Below are 16694 nucleotides of genomic sequence, written 5' to 3'. Positions count from 1 at the left end.
TCATTTTTTTTTTTTTTTTGGTGGGGGGGGGGGGGGTGTCTACTCGGTCGTGACTCTGCGTATGCACTTTCGGTGCCCACAACGAAGCTGAAAGCCAGGGCTGGGGCTCCGACGTGCTGGGAGTGGTGACGAACTCCTGTAATCCAACTACTTAGAGGCTAAGTGTTGAGAAATGACTTGAGGTTGGGAGTTCTGGTGTTCTGTGTCCCACAGCTAAGCTCGGTATCAATATGGACACCCTGGGGGGAGCCCGGGGTGGCCAGGTTGTTTAAGGAGGGGTGGATCGGGCCAGAGAGGAAACTCACCCGTATGATGCTGTAATGGGATCGCGCATGAAGACTGGGAGCTGCTTTAGAGCAGACCGGAAGTCACCTGTGATCGGAGCTACCGGCACCTGTACTACGACAACCCCGGCCCAAGGAGCATTTTTTGGAGGGGGGGGGGGAGGATGAGCCATGTCTCATGGCTCGAGTAGCCTATCTGCTCTCTCGAAGTTCTTTGGAGTCGGCGGCTTCGAGACCCAGATGAGACAGCAGGGCAGACAGTCTGTGTGTGTGTGTGTCCGCCGGGCAGAGAACGACTCAGCTTGGAGACAGATAGGTCTGATATTTTTTGGGTTGTAACCCCCTACCGGAGCCTGAGCCTTGGGAGTTTGTTCTCCTTTTGAATTTATATATATTTTTATTAAATATCCCTTGTTGTTTAATCGGGGGTTCATTTATTAAGTTTTTTTGGCTTAACCGCTATTACCATCCCACAACCGTACCACCTCCCGGCCTGGGATAATTTGGTCCAGTCACGAGAGCCAGTAGGGCTGAATTGCCACCTCACAGATTTTGCAATTATGGAGAAGAATGTTCATTCCAAATTAAAACAAATATATTCTGCAGAGAACTTGTGAGACCTACTGATGTTTTAATACTCCAATTTATATGATGAACTATCATTATTTATAAATTAACAATCATTCCATTTATTTAACTATTTCCATGCATAATTTATCAAATTTAACTTTAAATTCACATAATCTGTATGTATGCTTTTTAACCTATGAAAAAGCATTTTTTAAATATATATCATAATAGAAAATTTCAAAGCCTAACTCCACTAATCAAACATAAAAATGAAAACTAAAAACTAAAAGGTAGATTTCCTGTTCCACATTCTAACAAATATGAAATCTGAATATTCTTCAAACATGGCCACTCTCCAGCAATAAAACTTGGTTTCTGGAGACCACAGCCCAAAATTGGAAGAAATCTGTACAATATTTATGACAATGGAAATAAAACAATTATATCAATTATTTATTTTAATCCGTCTGATCACAATATAATTTTATTTAAAATTTATTATAATTAAGATAATAAAATATCATTCATATTCCTTATCGATTGATCGATTTACATTTCGGAACAAACAAACAAACAAAACAATTACTTCTTTAAAACAGGGAAGGAAAACCCTGACAGAAAACCAAGGGTTGAAGGGGCTGCATAGGAAAAGAGAAACCAATCCTTCTAAGGGAAAGAACCCGGAATAAAAACTTCTGGAGGACTATGGGGGTTGGACATCGGGCTAAGAACCCAATTCTGGAAGAAGCTGACACACTGAAAGGGCCGTAGTGCTAGAGAAGAAGAGGTTGGAGCAGAAGCGCACATGTAATGAATATCGAAACTTTCATTTGGTTTGTACGTCTTCCTCCTCTGTGTGTGTGTGTGCGTGTGCGCGCGCGCTTGGGTGTGTGTGTGGCGTGTGGGGCGTCTGGGGCGTGGTGTGGGGGTGGTGTCTTGTCGTGTCGTGTGGTGTGGTGTGGTGTGGTGTGGTGTGCAGTCGTGTAGTGTGGTGTGCTGACGTGTCGCGTGGTGTGTCGTCTCGTGTGGCGTCGTCTCGTGTGGCGTCGTCTCGTGTGGCGTCCTCTCGTGTGGCGTCGTGTCGTGTGGCGTCGTGTCGTGTGGCGTCGTCTCGTGTGGCGTCCTCTCGTGTGGCGTCGTCTCGTGTGGCGTCGTGTCGTGTGGCGTCGTGTCGTGTGGCGTCGTCTCGTGTGGCGTCGTCTCGTGTCGTGTGGTGTCGGCCCACACCACAGTACACCACACGACACGACAGCACACGACGACACGACACGACGCGACACGACTGCAGAACACACCACACAACACACCAAACCACACGATACAACACGACAGGACACCAGGCCCCACACGCCCCACGCCACATACACACACCCAAACGCTCGCGCGCGCACGCAGACACACACAAAGGAAGAATACATACAAACAAAATGAAAGTTTCGAATTTCTTCATTACATGTGCGCTTCTGCTCCAACCTCTTCTTCTCTAGCACTACGGCCCTTTCAGTGTGTGAGCTTCTTCCAGAATTGGGTTGGTAGTCCGATGTGCACCCCCCCCACCGTCCTCCATAAGTTTTTATTCCGGGTTCTTTCCCTTAGAAGGACTGGTTTCTCTATCCCTATGCAGCCCCTTCTACCCTTGGTTTTCTGTCAGGGTTTTCCTTCCCTTAGCCTTTGGGGATTCCTCCCCTACCCACAAGGCAGTGGGGGCACTGAGCTCATGTGGTATTTGATGGGTGTAGCCTGCCACCAGCTACACTCCCACGCTCTCCGGTCTTGCCGCCTCGGTCCGGGACTGCCCCTTATTCGCAGCTAACCCTCATATCACTATCCGCCACCTGTCGCCCGCCCAGTACCTGAGGCTCGCCCTGGATTACGACTGAAATAAACAAACACGACGTTACGGATACGGATCCTACACATCTCCGTTACACTTTTTCGCCGAATGACCCTTCCGTGTAGACGTATTTACGTCAAAATCATTGCTTTATATTATGGAACTCTTAAGGTTCATTGTCGTGTTCAGATCATCCACCTACCTAAAGTCAATTGAATCTGTTAAATTTTGTGCGGTACATGTCTCAACCATCTCATACTCCTTGAATTAATCACTCTAAAATGTTAAATTGAATCATAAGTATGAAGTTCCCCATTGAGTAAGAAACTAAACTAACCCCCCCCCCCCCCCCCCCAAAGGGGTGGTTAGTTTTGTGTCTTATCCAAGTGTTTTAACCCTTGAATGCGCAGTATGACTTGAATGAGTATTATTATCAGTATCAGATTACCTTGTTGGTGTCAGTACGTCTTCTCTCACTTTTCTCCATTTCTTAAATAGTTTTCTGTCGCTGTTCGGAGACGATGTGCTGCTTGTAGAGCAGTGATCATGCGACTGGCTTCGTATTTGTTTATTTATTACGTTATTTGTTTACTCGGCATTGTTGTGTTTCTATACCAACACAACAATGCAGAGTATAAACAAATATCTGTTGACATTGTTTGAAGACGTCACCTTCTGTCACCGGTATCTAAAAGACAGACACAATTGAAAATATATAAATCACTTTATATTACTGTTAATTAAATTAAGCAATGAAGCTATAACACACCCATCACAGTTTCTAGAGTTCACCTCAGTGAACAATACAAAACACATACGAATGTGTTCAAGGTCTAAAATTTGGGTTTGTATTTTTCTGTGTTCATTGTACACGATTTTCAGATTCCGTAATACTACAGATTCAGAAATATAAGATATGAAATGTTGACAGATGAACCACGGTTCCGGAGAATCTGACGTAAATACGTCTCTATAATGTAATGTAATGTAATAATTCTTACATAAGATAAGTACCTGTGATATTCTAAAACGTTTTTACCAGCACAAAATTATCTATTCTACGACGCACTTATTCTACAGCCGATTCACAGCTCAGCGCTTTCCGCAATAACGAAAGCGGATTGTTGACGGCAGTAATGTAACACAACAATGCCGAGTAAAGAGATCACGTAACAATTAGTTTCTTAGATAACATAACTTCATTGTTATATTACCTGGGAAACGTCAAACTTCATTGATATGTTACCTGGGAAACGTCAAACTTCATTGATATGTTACCTGGGAAACGTCATCTGTTTATCAACAAATAAACAATGGTTACCTACATAGTTACCTTACATTACATTACATTACATTCATCTACCACAGACCCATCTTAAGCGTAACTAATTCAATTTAAATAAGCAATGTCTTAATCAAACTTTACTCGATTGTAAAGCAGGTGTGACGTATTTACGTCAAATTATCCGGAACCATGGTTCCACTGACAACTTTTTACATGCAAAACAAATTAATTAGAATAATGGCCGGTGTCAAAAGCAGGGTATCTTGTAGAAAATTATTTCGTAAATTTAATATACTTCCACTTGCAAGTGAATTTATACTCTGCTGTCTATCATGTGTGGTGGAAAACTTAGATAAATTTAAAAGAAATACAGATGTACATAATTTAAATACAAGATGGAAACATGATCTCTATGTGCCAAATCCTAACCTTACTAAATATCAAAAAGGAGTCTACCATACAGGTATCAAGTTATTTAATAATCTTCCACCAACAAATTAAAAGTCTACAATTATGCTATAAAGGTATTCAAGCCTGCATTGAAATATTACCTCTTCACTCACTCTTACTATTCCGTAGATGCTTTCATCTCTGCTGAAATTTTTTAAGCTTTATGTATATCTGTAATCTATACGTAAAGCAAGTTTTGCATTTCTTTTTAAAATTTAAAATTCTGAGGTTTTTGTATATTAATTTGTTAAAATCTTGAGTAAAAAACTAAACTAACCCCCCCCCCCCCCCAAAGAGGTGGTTAATTTTGTGTCTTACTCAAGTCTTTTAACCCCTTCCTTTCATTGTATTTATCGCCTAAATATAATTTAAACACAGAGGCGTCAGTTTTCGTAAGCAGTTTGACTCGAATGAGTATTCTTATCAGTATCAGATTACCTTGTTGGTGTTAGTACGTCTTCTCTCACTTTTCTCCATTTCTTAAATAGTTTTCTGTCGCTGTTCGGAGACGATGTGCTGCTTGTAGAGCAGTGATCATGCGACTGGCTTGGTATTTGTTTATTTATTACGTTATTTGTTTACTCGGCATTGTTGTGTTTCTATACCAACACAACAATGCAGAGTATAAACAAATATCTGTTGACATTGTTTGAAGACGTCACCTTCTGTCACCGGGATATAAAAGACACACAATTGAAAATATATAAATCACTTTTATATTACTGTTAATTAAATTAAGCAATGAAGCTATAACACACCCAACAGTTATTTACCATCACAGTTTCTAGAGTTCACCTCAGTGAACAATACAAAACACATACGGATGTGTTCAAGGTCGTATTTTTCTGTGTTCATTGTACACGATTTTCAGATTCTGTAATACTACAGATTCAGAAATATAAGATATGAAATGTTGACAGATGAACCACGGTTCCGGAGAATCTGACGTAAATACGTCTCTATAATGTAATGTAATGTAATATTTCTTACATAAGATAAGTACCTGTGATATTCTAAAACGTTTTTACCAGCACAAAATTATCTATTCTACGACGCACTTATTCTACAAGCGATTCACAGCTAAGCTCTTTCCTCAATAACGAAAGCAGAATGTTGACGGCGGTAATGTAACACAACAATGCCGAGTAAACAGATCACGTAGCAATTAGTTTCTTAGGTAACATAACCATTGTTATGTTACCTGGGAAACGTCAAACTTCATTGATATGTTACCTGGGAAACGTCAAACTTCATTGATATGTTACCTGGGATACGTCATCTCTTTATCAACAAATAAACAACAATGGTTACCTACATAGTTACCTTACATTACATTACATTACATTCATCTACCACAGACCCATCTTAAGCGTAACTAATTCAAGTTAAATAAGCAATGTCTTAATCAAACTTTACTCGATTGTAAAACAGGTGTGACGTATTTACGTCAAATTATCCGGAACCATGGTTCCACTGACAACTTTTTACATGCAAAACAAATTAATTAGAATAATGGCCGGTGTCAAAAGCAGGGTATCTTGTAGAAAATTATTTCGTAAATTTAATATACTTCCACTTGCAAGTGAATTTATACTCTGCTGTCTATCATGTGTGGTCGAAAACTTAGATAAATTTAAAATAAATACAGATGTACATAATTTAAATACAAGATGGAAACATGATCTCTATGTGCCAAATCCTAACCTTACTAAATATCAAAAAGGAGTCTACCATACAGGTATCAAGTTATTTAATAATCTTCCACCAACAGTTAAAAGTCTTAGTTATTATATAAAGGTATTCAAGCCTGCATTGAAATATTACCTCTTCACTCACTCTTACTATTCCGTAGATGCTTTCATCTCTGCTGAAATTTTTTAAGCTTTATGTATATCTATAATCTATACGTAAAGCAAGTTTTGCATTTCTTTTTAAAATTTAAAATTCTGAGGTTTTTGTATATTAATTTGTTAAAATCTTGAGTAAAAAACTAAACTAACCCCCCCCCCCCCCCAAAGGGATGGTTAATTTTGTGTCTTACTCAAGTCTTTTAACCCCTTCCTTTCATTGTATTTATCGCCTAAATATAATTTAAACAAAGAGGCGTCAGTTTTCGTAAGCAGAATGACTTGAATGAGTATTCTTATCAGTATCAGATTACCTTGTTGGTGTTAGTACGTCTTCTCTCACTTTTCTTCATTTCTTAAATAGTTTTCTGTCGCTGTTCGGAGACGATGTGCTGCTTGTAGAGCAGTGATCATGCGACTGGCTTGGTATTTGTTTATTTATTACGTTATTTGTTTACTCGGCATTGTTGTGTTTCTATACCAACACAACAATGCAGAGTATAAACAAATATCTGTTGCCATTGTTTGAAGACGTCACCTTCTGTCACCGGGATCTAAAAGACACACAATTGAAAATATATAAATCACTTTTATATTACTGTTAATTAAATTAAGCAATGAAGCTATAACACACCCATCACAGTTTCTAGAGTTCACCTCAGTGAACAATACAAAACACATACGGATGTGTTCAAGGTCGTATTTTTCTGTGTTCATTGTACACGATTTTCAGATTCTGTAATACTACAGATTCAGAAATATAAGATATGAAATGTTGACAGAGGAACTACGGTTCCGGAGAATCTGACGTAAATACGTCTCTATAATGTAATGTAATGTAATAATTCTTACATAAGATAAGTACCTGTGATATTCTAAAACGTTTTTACCAGCACAAAATTATCTATTCTACGACGCACTTATTCTACAGCCCATTCACAGCTCAGTTCTTTCCGCAATAACGAAAGCGGATTGTTGACGGCAGTAATGTAACACAACAATGCCGAGTAAACAGATCACGTAGCAATTAGTTTCTTAGGTAACATAACCATTGTTATGTTACCTGGGAAACGTCAAACTTCATTGATATGTTACCTGGGAAACGTCAAACTTCATTGATATGTTACCTGGAAAACGTCAAACTTCATTGATATGTTACCTGGGAAACGTCATCTGTTTATCAACAAATAAACAACAATGGTTACCTACATAGTTACCTTACATTACATTACATTACATTCATCTACCACAGACCCATCTTAAGCGTAACTAATTCAATTTAAATAAGCAATGTCTTAATCAAACTTTACTCGATTGTAAAGGAAGTGTGACGTATTTACGTCAAATTATCCGGAACCATGGTTCCACTGACAACTTTTTACATGCAAAACAAATTAATTAGAATAATGGCCGGTGTCAAAAGCAGGGTGTCTTGTAGGAAATTATTTCGTAAATTTAATATACTTCCACTTGCAAGTGAATTTATACTCTGCTGTCTATCATGTGTGGTGGAAAACTTAGATAAATTTAAAAGAAATACAGATGTACATAATTTAAATACAAGATGGAAACGTGATCTCTATGTGCCAAATCCTAACCTTACTAAATATCAAAAAGGAGTCTACTATACAGGTATCAAGTTGTTTAATAATCTTCCAACAGTTAAAAGTCTAAGTTATTATATAAAGGTATAAGCCTGCATTGAAATATTACCTCTTCACTCACTCTTACTATTCCGTAGATGCTTTCATCTCTGCTGAACATTTTTAAGCTTTATGTATAGCTATAATCTATACGTAAAGCAAGTTTTGCATTTCTTTTTAAAATTTAAAATTCTGAGGTTTTTGTATATATTAATTTGTTAAAATCTTGAGTAAGAAACTAAACTAACCCCCCCCCCCCCTTTCGGAGGGTTTTTTTTGTGTCTTACTCAAGTCTTTTAACCCCTTCCTTTCATTGTATTTATCGCCTAAATATAATTTAAACACAGAGGCGTCAGTTTTCGTAAGCAGTTTGACTTGAATGAGTATTATTATCAGTATCAGATTACCTTCTCTCACTTTTCTCCATTTCTTAAATAGTTTTCTGTCGCTGTTCGGAGACGATGTGCTGCTTCTGGAGCAGTGATAATGCGACTGGCTTGGTATTTTTTGATTTCTTTGTTGTGAAGCGTTATTTGTTTACTCGGCATTGTTGTGTTTCTATACCAACACAACAATGCAGAGTATAAACAAATATCTGTTGACATTGTTTGAAGACGTCATTTCCTGAAGACAACGAAAATCACAAATTTTTATAGTAGACTAGAGCAGGGCGCTCCTTTCGGAGCGCGTTCTCTAATCTGATATTCTACGTCTTTACGTCGCTGTTCTTGGTCAGTCAACTTTCTACGTCCATCCCCACCCTTGCAAATCTTCGTCTTAAAATCGATCATAATAGTTTTCGTAATCGTAATATATCGAATGAGGATCAGTTTACCTTGTGAAGTTGTTGGAGTTGGTACTTCAAATACTTGATGACGTCTTCTTTCGCTTTTCTGATGTTTTAAGCCAACTGTCAGTCGATAATCAAGATTGCGGTCTGCTGCTTCTGGAGCAGTGATAATGCGACTGGCTTGATATTTTTTGATTTCTTTGTTGTGAAGCGTTATTTGTTTACTCGGCATTGTTGTGTTTCTATACCAACACAACAATGCAGTGTATAAACAAATATCTGTTGACATTGTTGATTGATGACGTAATTTATTGACGACGACGAAATCACAAATTTTTATAGTAAGAAGATTTTCCAAACTCTGCAGCTGTGTCGAGGTCATGCCTTGCCCAAACGAAGTCGTTTAGTTAGGTTTGTCTCTTCGGATTTCTTTCGTTGGCCTTGATTTTAAATCGATAGGAGGGCACTCATCCACTGATTCAGATCAGAATTTAGCAAAGATCTGGCCGTGGTAGATCGCACATTCGCTCTTTGGGCCTGTGGCCCGTAGCTTGAGATACTGTTCCATTAAACCACTTTTCAGTCTTGGGGAGCAGCTCCGGCCATTTCTGTGGGTTTGGTGGCAGTGGATTTTGCGTAACCACAGCGTTTCGACCTTTCTTAGCGCGATAAAAGTTGGTGAGATGCGTGAGTGGAGACAATGACTCGGTTTTCAAGTTCAGTACGGATAATTCTTATTACACAGACTCTTCAGAATATTATTCCGGGCTAGGTACGGGGCCAGATCCCTAAGTTTGCGTCCTATCGAAGAATCTCTACCCAGGTTAATGGCCGTCACCAACAAGCCTTCCTGCATCTCGCGTTCGCTCAGGCGAGGAAATTACCAGCGCCACTGGCATGATTAATCTTATTTGCATCGTCCGTCTGGCTTCTCGATGAGAAATGACAAAGCTTTGTACAACCCTAAGGACTTCTTGAGACTTGCCGTGTACGTATTTCCTGGAATCGGGATTCAAAACAACGTGAAAAGAGCACCGGATAAGCCGAAAAACATCCACGGAGTCGATGTAGCAGCTCGGCCATCGGAGCGTAGCGCGATTGGTCTGGGTTCGTAGCCCGGTTCACACAGCGTTCGTCTACGAAGATGCGGGGAGCCTTTCCCTGAATATCGTCATAATCGTGAGTGGATTTAAGTGGCATGACTTGGAATATTCGAGAATTCCATCTCTCATCGTCTGTTCCATTTGGGTCCTAACTGAAAGTCTCACTGAAAATGGCATTGCTCTCGTATGCGAGACACAGAATGAGATTGCTGTGGCATCCCCCGGTTCTGAATGTGTGTTGATCCTCGGTGCTTGAACTGGTCCATCCTCCTCTCATCGAATGAATCAATATCGATAAGTCGATTCACTGGATTCTCATTACGCCTATAAAAGGGAATCTGCCCTATCAGAGCCACGTAATGAATAAACAATGCATCAGTGTTAGAGTAAATTAATGTGGAATTAACTTAAATTGTGTTGATCCTCGGTGCTTGAACTGGTCCATCCTCCTCGTCCATTGCTGATTCTTACTTTATGCAACGCGAAAAAGAAATTTCCAATTTTCGTACTCAGTTATTTGCTTAGACGCCAGAGAAACGTCAGCTTCGAGACGAGCGGCGTACATCCACCCCCTCCCCTCCCCTCCCCTCCCCGGCGCTAAAACTTCAATTTCCTCAGACGCCGAGGTAATTCGCCGATGTCACAGCAAACCCGCTAGAGCGTGCCCCAGGCGCTGAGGCCGGTTGAGCGTCTGTTCGCGACGCTTGGGAATAATTCGTACCCGTTCGAACGACGTGAGTGCGAAAAATAGAATTTGCTCTTTTCCGAGTCGCAAATCAGTGCCTAACTCGAATACGCCGTAACCCACAGACATAAGGAGATTGCATTTGAATGTATGAGAATTCGATCGCGTGCGAACATCCACTGCTCCTGCACTTGAAGTACAGGCAACACGCAGCACTTCACGTGGTTTTCCGCAGGCGCAGGCGTTTGAAGCGATAAGAATTCAGAGCCTTTTAAGACGGTCGTAATTCGTAAACGTGGGAGCTCGACTGAAGCTTCGAGCTTAAGAGAAATGTGATTCCTGCTAGCGGATGGCAGTGACCGTCATATGAAAAACGAAGGACATTCATTGAAATGAGCCGAGTTTATTTGCCCAAATCTTACAATAAGTAGATACATAAATGCTACTCATCAAAGTAATTGATCCTGAAATTATTGCTACTGGGACGAAATTACGAAACCTCGTCCATTTTATCTTGTGCCTGAATTTGCCTGTGTTACGAAGGAGAACTTCAAATCATAAAACAAAATACGATCCTGCCCCCGTGTACGTTAATGGCCGCGTACCAATGTCCTTACTGACGCGAACTTGGATTAATTTGTAGCTCTGTCCAGTTTCATGAAATTCGTATTTCTCTCCAAATAGTGCCCTTTTTTTTTATTGTTATTAAATCGAGGATGTGGACTGAGGACAAAACGAGATAAGTCCTTCTTGTGGTCACTAAGGTAGTTCAAGGCCTGTGCCTTCGCTCACAAAAGTACGCTGAGAATTCCCATCCAGCTTCTTTAATATCATTTTCATGTGATCTGACGTCAGCGTCAGAGTGTTCCAGTTGGTCTGTCCCCTTCTGGTTTTACGAATAGGATTTTCTCATGGTTTCTAACTAATTCTCCGTCTAATTATCATTTATTTTGTAGTAGTCTCCGACCTCCTGCTGATTTATTCCTCACAGGCCCAAGCCAGTTTAAGAGACGAAGTTCCGAAGAAGACGACAGATAAATTATGGTCCATGAGATGCCGGAAGATAAGGTTTCAGAAGCGCATTCCCTGACTGTCGATTAAACTAATTTGTCTCGTTCCATGTGGAACGTCAAGACATTATTTAACACTCGCAAACTAAGATCCTTGCATGTCTGATGGGATTTTACAGGCTTCTTAGAATATACACACTCGTGTTGCATTTGCAAAAATGCTGTTTTAAACTGTTCACTTGTAGTTTGCTCAAGTTCAGAATTCTCTTCTGTTACTCATGCCGAAGCAACTGGAAATGGGTTCCGAAATCGTCGATCGTCTTACTGGAAGGCTTTTGTTAACGAGCAGAAAGCATCGTCAGTATCATTCATTCGCGTTTTCACTGGCGAGGATAGAAGTGATACAATATCAGGTCTTCTTTTTTGTGTTTCCGATATTTGTTGTTAATTGGCATCGTGATTTGAAACTGGCTGTAGACAAGCAGACGTAACCTTCCCCCCCCCCCCAAAAAAAAAAAAACACGTACTTAGAAGAGTTTTATCTCCAAAAGTGTACCATTTATTCATATAAACATGGTTCATTATGTTATCCCTTAAATGTTCTGCTCTTAAAACCGGATATCTGTAATAAAACTTTGAGAGTCGCTGAGTTTCAGCCACGGATCTTATTTGGCTCAACACGGACTCAGTTGGAGATCGAACGCGAGATTCAGATAATGCAACTTTGCTGTTAATATACCTCCTGAATTTCCTGACTTGTTGATTAATGTAACGGAGACCGGAAGTTTTTCTGAATGAAGCCGTTAATCTCATTATGCAGTACAGATTTTGTGTACGCGTAATTTTGTGTTCTGAACAGACGTGTCTGAGAAAATTCGTGGTTTCAAATAGCGCTACTTAAGTCGTTGATGAACTGCGTTAGCGAACGCAGAAGTGAATTCGCTCTCTACTTTGCCAATCTGTGACCCTCCAGTCTCCGCCTGACATCTCTCTGATAAATTGTTCCCCTCTGGCAGATAAATCACTGCTGTGGTTCCGATAGCACGGGGATTTATCAGGGTTAATTTGCGGCACGTTCGCACTCAATATTCTGGTCTTGTTACGAACACGAGATATGTGCCGGATGTGCGCATGCGCGTTCGAGGTAATGGACATCAAAACAGTAATGACTGCGCGAATTCGATCCTTTATGACGACACAGATCATTTACCAATGCCAAGGCGTCTAGAATAAACGACGCCCTCAATCTTTGAGCTCCATTTCCTTGCTGGAAAATTCTCGCGTTTCTCAGCTCTTAAAATGACAAAGTTCGCGAGTATGTAGAAATTCAGGCGTCGTGTTTCTTTGGAACGTGGCGTCAGGAAGGCTCGCGGAATTTGTGCGTAAAAACGGGATTTTTGTTTGGCTGAGGGTCAGGACAAGGGCTTACTACTCCTGGTGATGGTAAGACGATCCCATCAGACAATTTGTTCTTTGCTACAGGAACTTTGGATTCATGTGCGTCTGAGCTTTGAACCCAGGGGGTTGGCATCGTGTTAGGTCAAAGGAGCTCCATCTGGATAATTCTGGCTGAAGGTCTCCGTGATCGGGGGTAGGCATTTTGAAAGAGAGTCCCAGAATACGACAGATCGCAATTCTTTGTGAAGTCGAGAGAAACAAAGCGTTGGACATGTGCACGGGCAATACGGGCATATATCGCTCTTTGTGAGTGGACCAATCAGCGCAAAGGAGGTCTCCTGAAAAACACCTGTTTAGAGGCCGAAACTACGTTGTTGCAACTTCGCACCTGGTAACCTTTTCTGGTGTTCAAGGAAGGTTTGGATTTGTACGGACAGCGAAGTCTGCAAATGACGGCATTTCACGAGTCCTCGGATTGTTTGCATGGAAATACATGTTAAAAAAAAAACAATTAGCATTCACTGGAAACCAAAGTTTGTCGCGCAGAGCGTGGCAACACTGAATGTTTCATGTCTCCTTGCTTTTTTCTCTCGCAACGTTTGATTCCTTCGACGTCAGAGGGCACGTGACTGATGCAGGCCTCAGCCTCAAATTGTGCTGGAAAACATTTTTATGTTCCGTGACCTTCGATGACCTTTTAACGACACACAGTTTCGGTTTTATTACTCTCAAGGACAACCGAGAACTGGGCTAGAACTAGACGACATGCACCCCGCATTCATTTCCACTTTGCCGGCAAGGAAGCCCCCTGATGCGAAATTTGACGCTGAAGTCGAAACACGCTCCAATGGGTCTCGCCCACTTCATGTGGGTGTCGAATTCTCTTCCGCCACATCCGGGTTTTTGAGGTCAGGACAGAAGCCTTTGAACGACTCGAATCCGGCCAAAGCCTGTCCAAAATTTCCTCGGCGTTTTTAGGAAATTCAAGTGACCGGAAAAACTAACGTCGCTGTACCAACTGCTAGATTATGAAGTGGCCAATCAAATGAATTGATGTTTATTTGAAATGAACTCGAAGCGATCGTGGATTTAACCAGGACTAGGAAATTGTCCGTGCAGAATGACGAGAAAACCGAACACATCATTTGGGAATAATTTTATTAAAGAGTGTAACGAAGAACATGTACAGTTTAAACCATCATTTGTCCTTGCTCAATTGCGAAAACTGTGAGCGTCTGTTTTCTTGTTGTGTAGAATTACATGGAAGTGTTAACAGTTTCTTTCCTTGAACACAGAATTTAATATGGCTTAATTTTGCAATCATACGTCGAGGTATAAAGTAACTGCGCAAAGAACGCCGTGTACAGAGTAGGCCACGGTTAAAATGATCACCACGCAACGATTGAATGTCGTGTAGATCGGTGCCATGCCTGCTTGATCGTGGAGATCTTTCAGTAAGGATAGCCGATGTTGCAGGGTCCGTCCAAATACGCAAACACAAAGTAAGGTTTAGATCTGGCCCACACATTTTTCATTTCCCAAACCGCATAACTGATATAGACTAAATTTGGTATTGGAGCCTACATTAAGAGTGGTCAGGTGAAATACATTTTGGCTTGTAGTTTCGGCTTCAAAGTTTTTACGTTGACATAAAATTGGTCTTCACGAACTTCGCGCTGTCTGGACTTTCATCGCTTGGCGTGGCGACGACGCATCGTTTACGACGTGATTCTGAGTGACTCCAGGCATCGTACTTGAGTCTTGGGAAACGTAACTGGAGCTTCTAAAGTCGGCCTTTCTGGAAGTAAAACAGGTTGGCTGCAGTCAGATTGGCGATTAACAATGTTTTACGGAATGCGACAAAAATCCTGTTGTCTCCCCCCCCCCTCGCCCCTTCCGGCATCGCCACTAGTGCGGTGATGATGTTCGCTAACAGAAAGTGCTTTGGATGCAAACGGGAATCCAGATAAATTCTTTGGATTATGACAAAGTGCGTTTCGCGGTGTCTGTACGAGTTTCAAACGGACTTGGGAAAAGTCACGTTTCTCTTCAAATTAGGCGGACGTACACGTAGCCCTCGATTTGCGCCGATTCAGAATAACGCCGGTTTTGAAACCAGAAAGCTAAAAAGTGAAAAGAATATATTTTACTATTATTTAAAACGTTTTACAATATATCTCGTAATTCTTATATCGCTGATTTTGAATAAAAAAATGCATTTACGTAAGTTTCGTTAACGCGAATTTGCTCCAATGAGATCGATGAATCGGTAAAAGTTGTTTGTGAAATGCAAACTTTTTCTCTTGTGCTAAGGCGAAGAGGAGTGTTGTGGCATCCACGAAGCCTTATCGTGAAAGAAAGAAAGAAAGAAAGAAAGAAAGAATGAAAGAAGAAATCACGACAGTCCACACTACACGCCTTCTTTAAGAAAACATGACGATCCTGAACCGTCAGAGAATTCACGCCCCTTCATCACGCCATATTTTTTAAATCCCCTTTATTTTATTTACGTTATTTCAGAGCTCTAAATGCAATGCCATTATTTTACTCGTCAATGTTTTGGTGCTGGGAACGCGTGTCATTGACTTCCCATTGATTTACATTATAAAATCGTTCCAATTTACGCCGATTCGTCCAGGAACGCATCCCCGACGTAAACCTGTACTTGAGTTTTATGCACGTGGGATAAATAATTTCAATTAACGGACGGAAGAGGAAAGCCAAATGCGGACAAATGAAGATCAGATTACGAATTCATTGTAGCGAATTATTTAGCGCTCAGTTTGCCCCCCCCCCCCCCCGCATGTCCGCTTTGGCCATGAGCGCTGGGCAGTTACGAGATCGTTGCGTAACTTCGTCATTCCTTTCTTGTGACACAATCCTCGGGGTCACGTCGTTGACCTAACAAGTGTCTCGAGCTCTTGTTTTCCGACGCTAGTCGCTTTCTGCAGTCAATTCCATGATCCAGCAAATGTGAAAAGACGGACACAATCTTATGCATTGTAATTGATTATTTCCAATTAATCGATGATAATAACTGTATTTTCCTCGTAACTTAATACATTCTCTTCATAAGAAAATATAAACCCATAATTTCAAATGTTACTTACGAATTCTGAAGGCCCTCAGTGCTTGTTTGCTGTTTTAAAACGCGCTGATGCGACCATCGGCCTTTCTCTCACGCATATCGATGCGAAATTTTCTTTTGGTTTTTGTTAAATCTGCCGGCTCACCACAGAACAAATCTTTTTGTGTGGAATTTGCAGACTTTGATATGAAACTTTTTTAAGGGTTTATAAGTTACCAATCGACGACCGGTTTAGGAGAAAATCGATTAAGTTCGATTTCAGCTTCATGCAGAGTTGTCGTATTTGACCAATACGAAAGTAGGAAAGCCAAAACATCTTTTGCGTATTTTTTTAGTAGCACGAACAAGAAGACATGAATGACGCATTAATGAGAAGCTTGGTGTGTGCAAAACTGCTATCAAATTAACTACTCAGTGTCACTAATGGCCGCGTGATTGTGACCTTCTGGGTTATGGCACCGCGACTTCCGATGTCGTCAGATCCTGCTGGTAGGAACAGCGACAGAGAGACTTGGAACTGTGCAGTGGATTGAAGACGCGTTGAACGCAGTCGAATATTCTAACACAGCGGCAATCCCGAGGCCAGGGGTTCGCGTCTAATCAACTCATTGATTCACTTATTTGACTGTTGAGTTTGGGGGCCGGACGGTGTATCTGCAGAAGGTTTGAGACTTCTGTCCGCTCCTGTGCACTAGAAACAATTTTCT

General features: G+C 40.9%; 1 protein-coding gene, 1 long non-coding RNA gene and 1 pseudogene across 6 annotated transcripts in view; 2 read left to right on the top strand and 1 right to left on the bottom strand.

Annotated features, from left to right (window-relative positions):
* The window catches only part of LOC110840614 (Suppressor of ER stress-induced death), a 69932-nt gene that overhangs the window by 8394 nt on the left and 44844 nt on the right, over positions 1-16694 (top strand). The window lies entirely within an intron of this gene.
* On the top strand, positions 116-376 carry LOC147873081 (signal recognition particle RNA; annotated as a pseudogene).
* Positions 1312-8583, bottom strand: LOC147873080 (uncharacterized). Of its 5 annotated transcripts, none has more exons than XR_015536103.1 (4): positions 8321-8583; positions 6585-6824; positions 3137-3376; positions 1312-2730 (listed from the first exon to the last, which is right to left on the bottom strand). It is a non-coding gene; the product is annotated as an uncharacterized LOC147873080 (long non-coding RNA). The 5 variants fall into 5 exon arrangements; XR_015536104.1 differs by lacking the exon at positions 8321-8583 and adding an exon at positions 7136-7391; XR_015536107.1 differs by lacking the exon at positions 6585-6824 and having other exon boundaries at positions 1313-2730; positions 8321-8568.

The sequence above is a fragment of the Zootermopsis nevadensis genome, unplaced genomic scaffold (assembly GCF_977971745.1).
Source record: "Zootermopsis nevadensis isolate Lab colony 2312 unplaced genomic scaffold, Znev_1.0 Znev_ptg000021l, whole genome shotgun sequence".
Lineage (NCBI taxonomy): Eukaryota > Metazoa > Arthropoda > Insecta > Blattodea > Termopsidae > Zootermopsis > Zootermopsis nevadensis.
The sequence above is the reverse complement of the archived record's forward strand: the minus strand, read 5'-3'. Positions and strand labels throughout refer to the sequence as shown.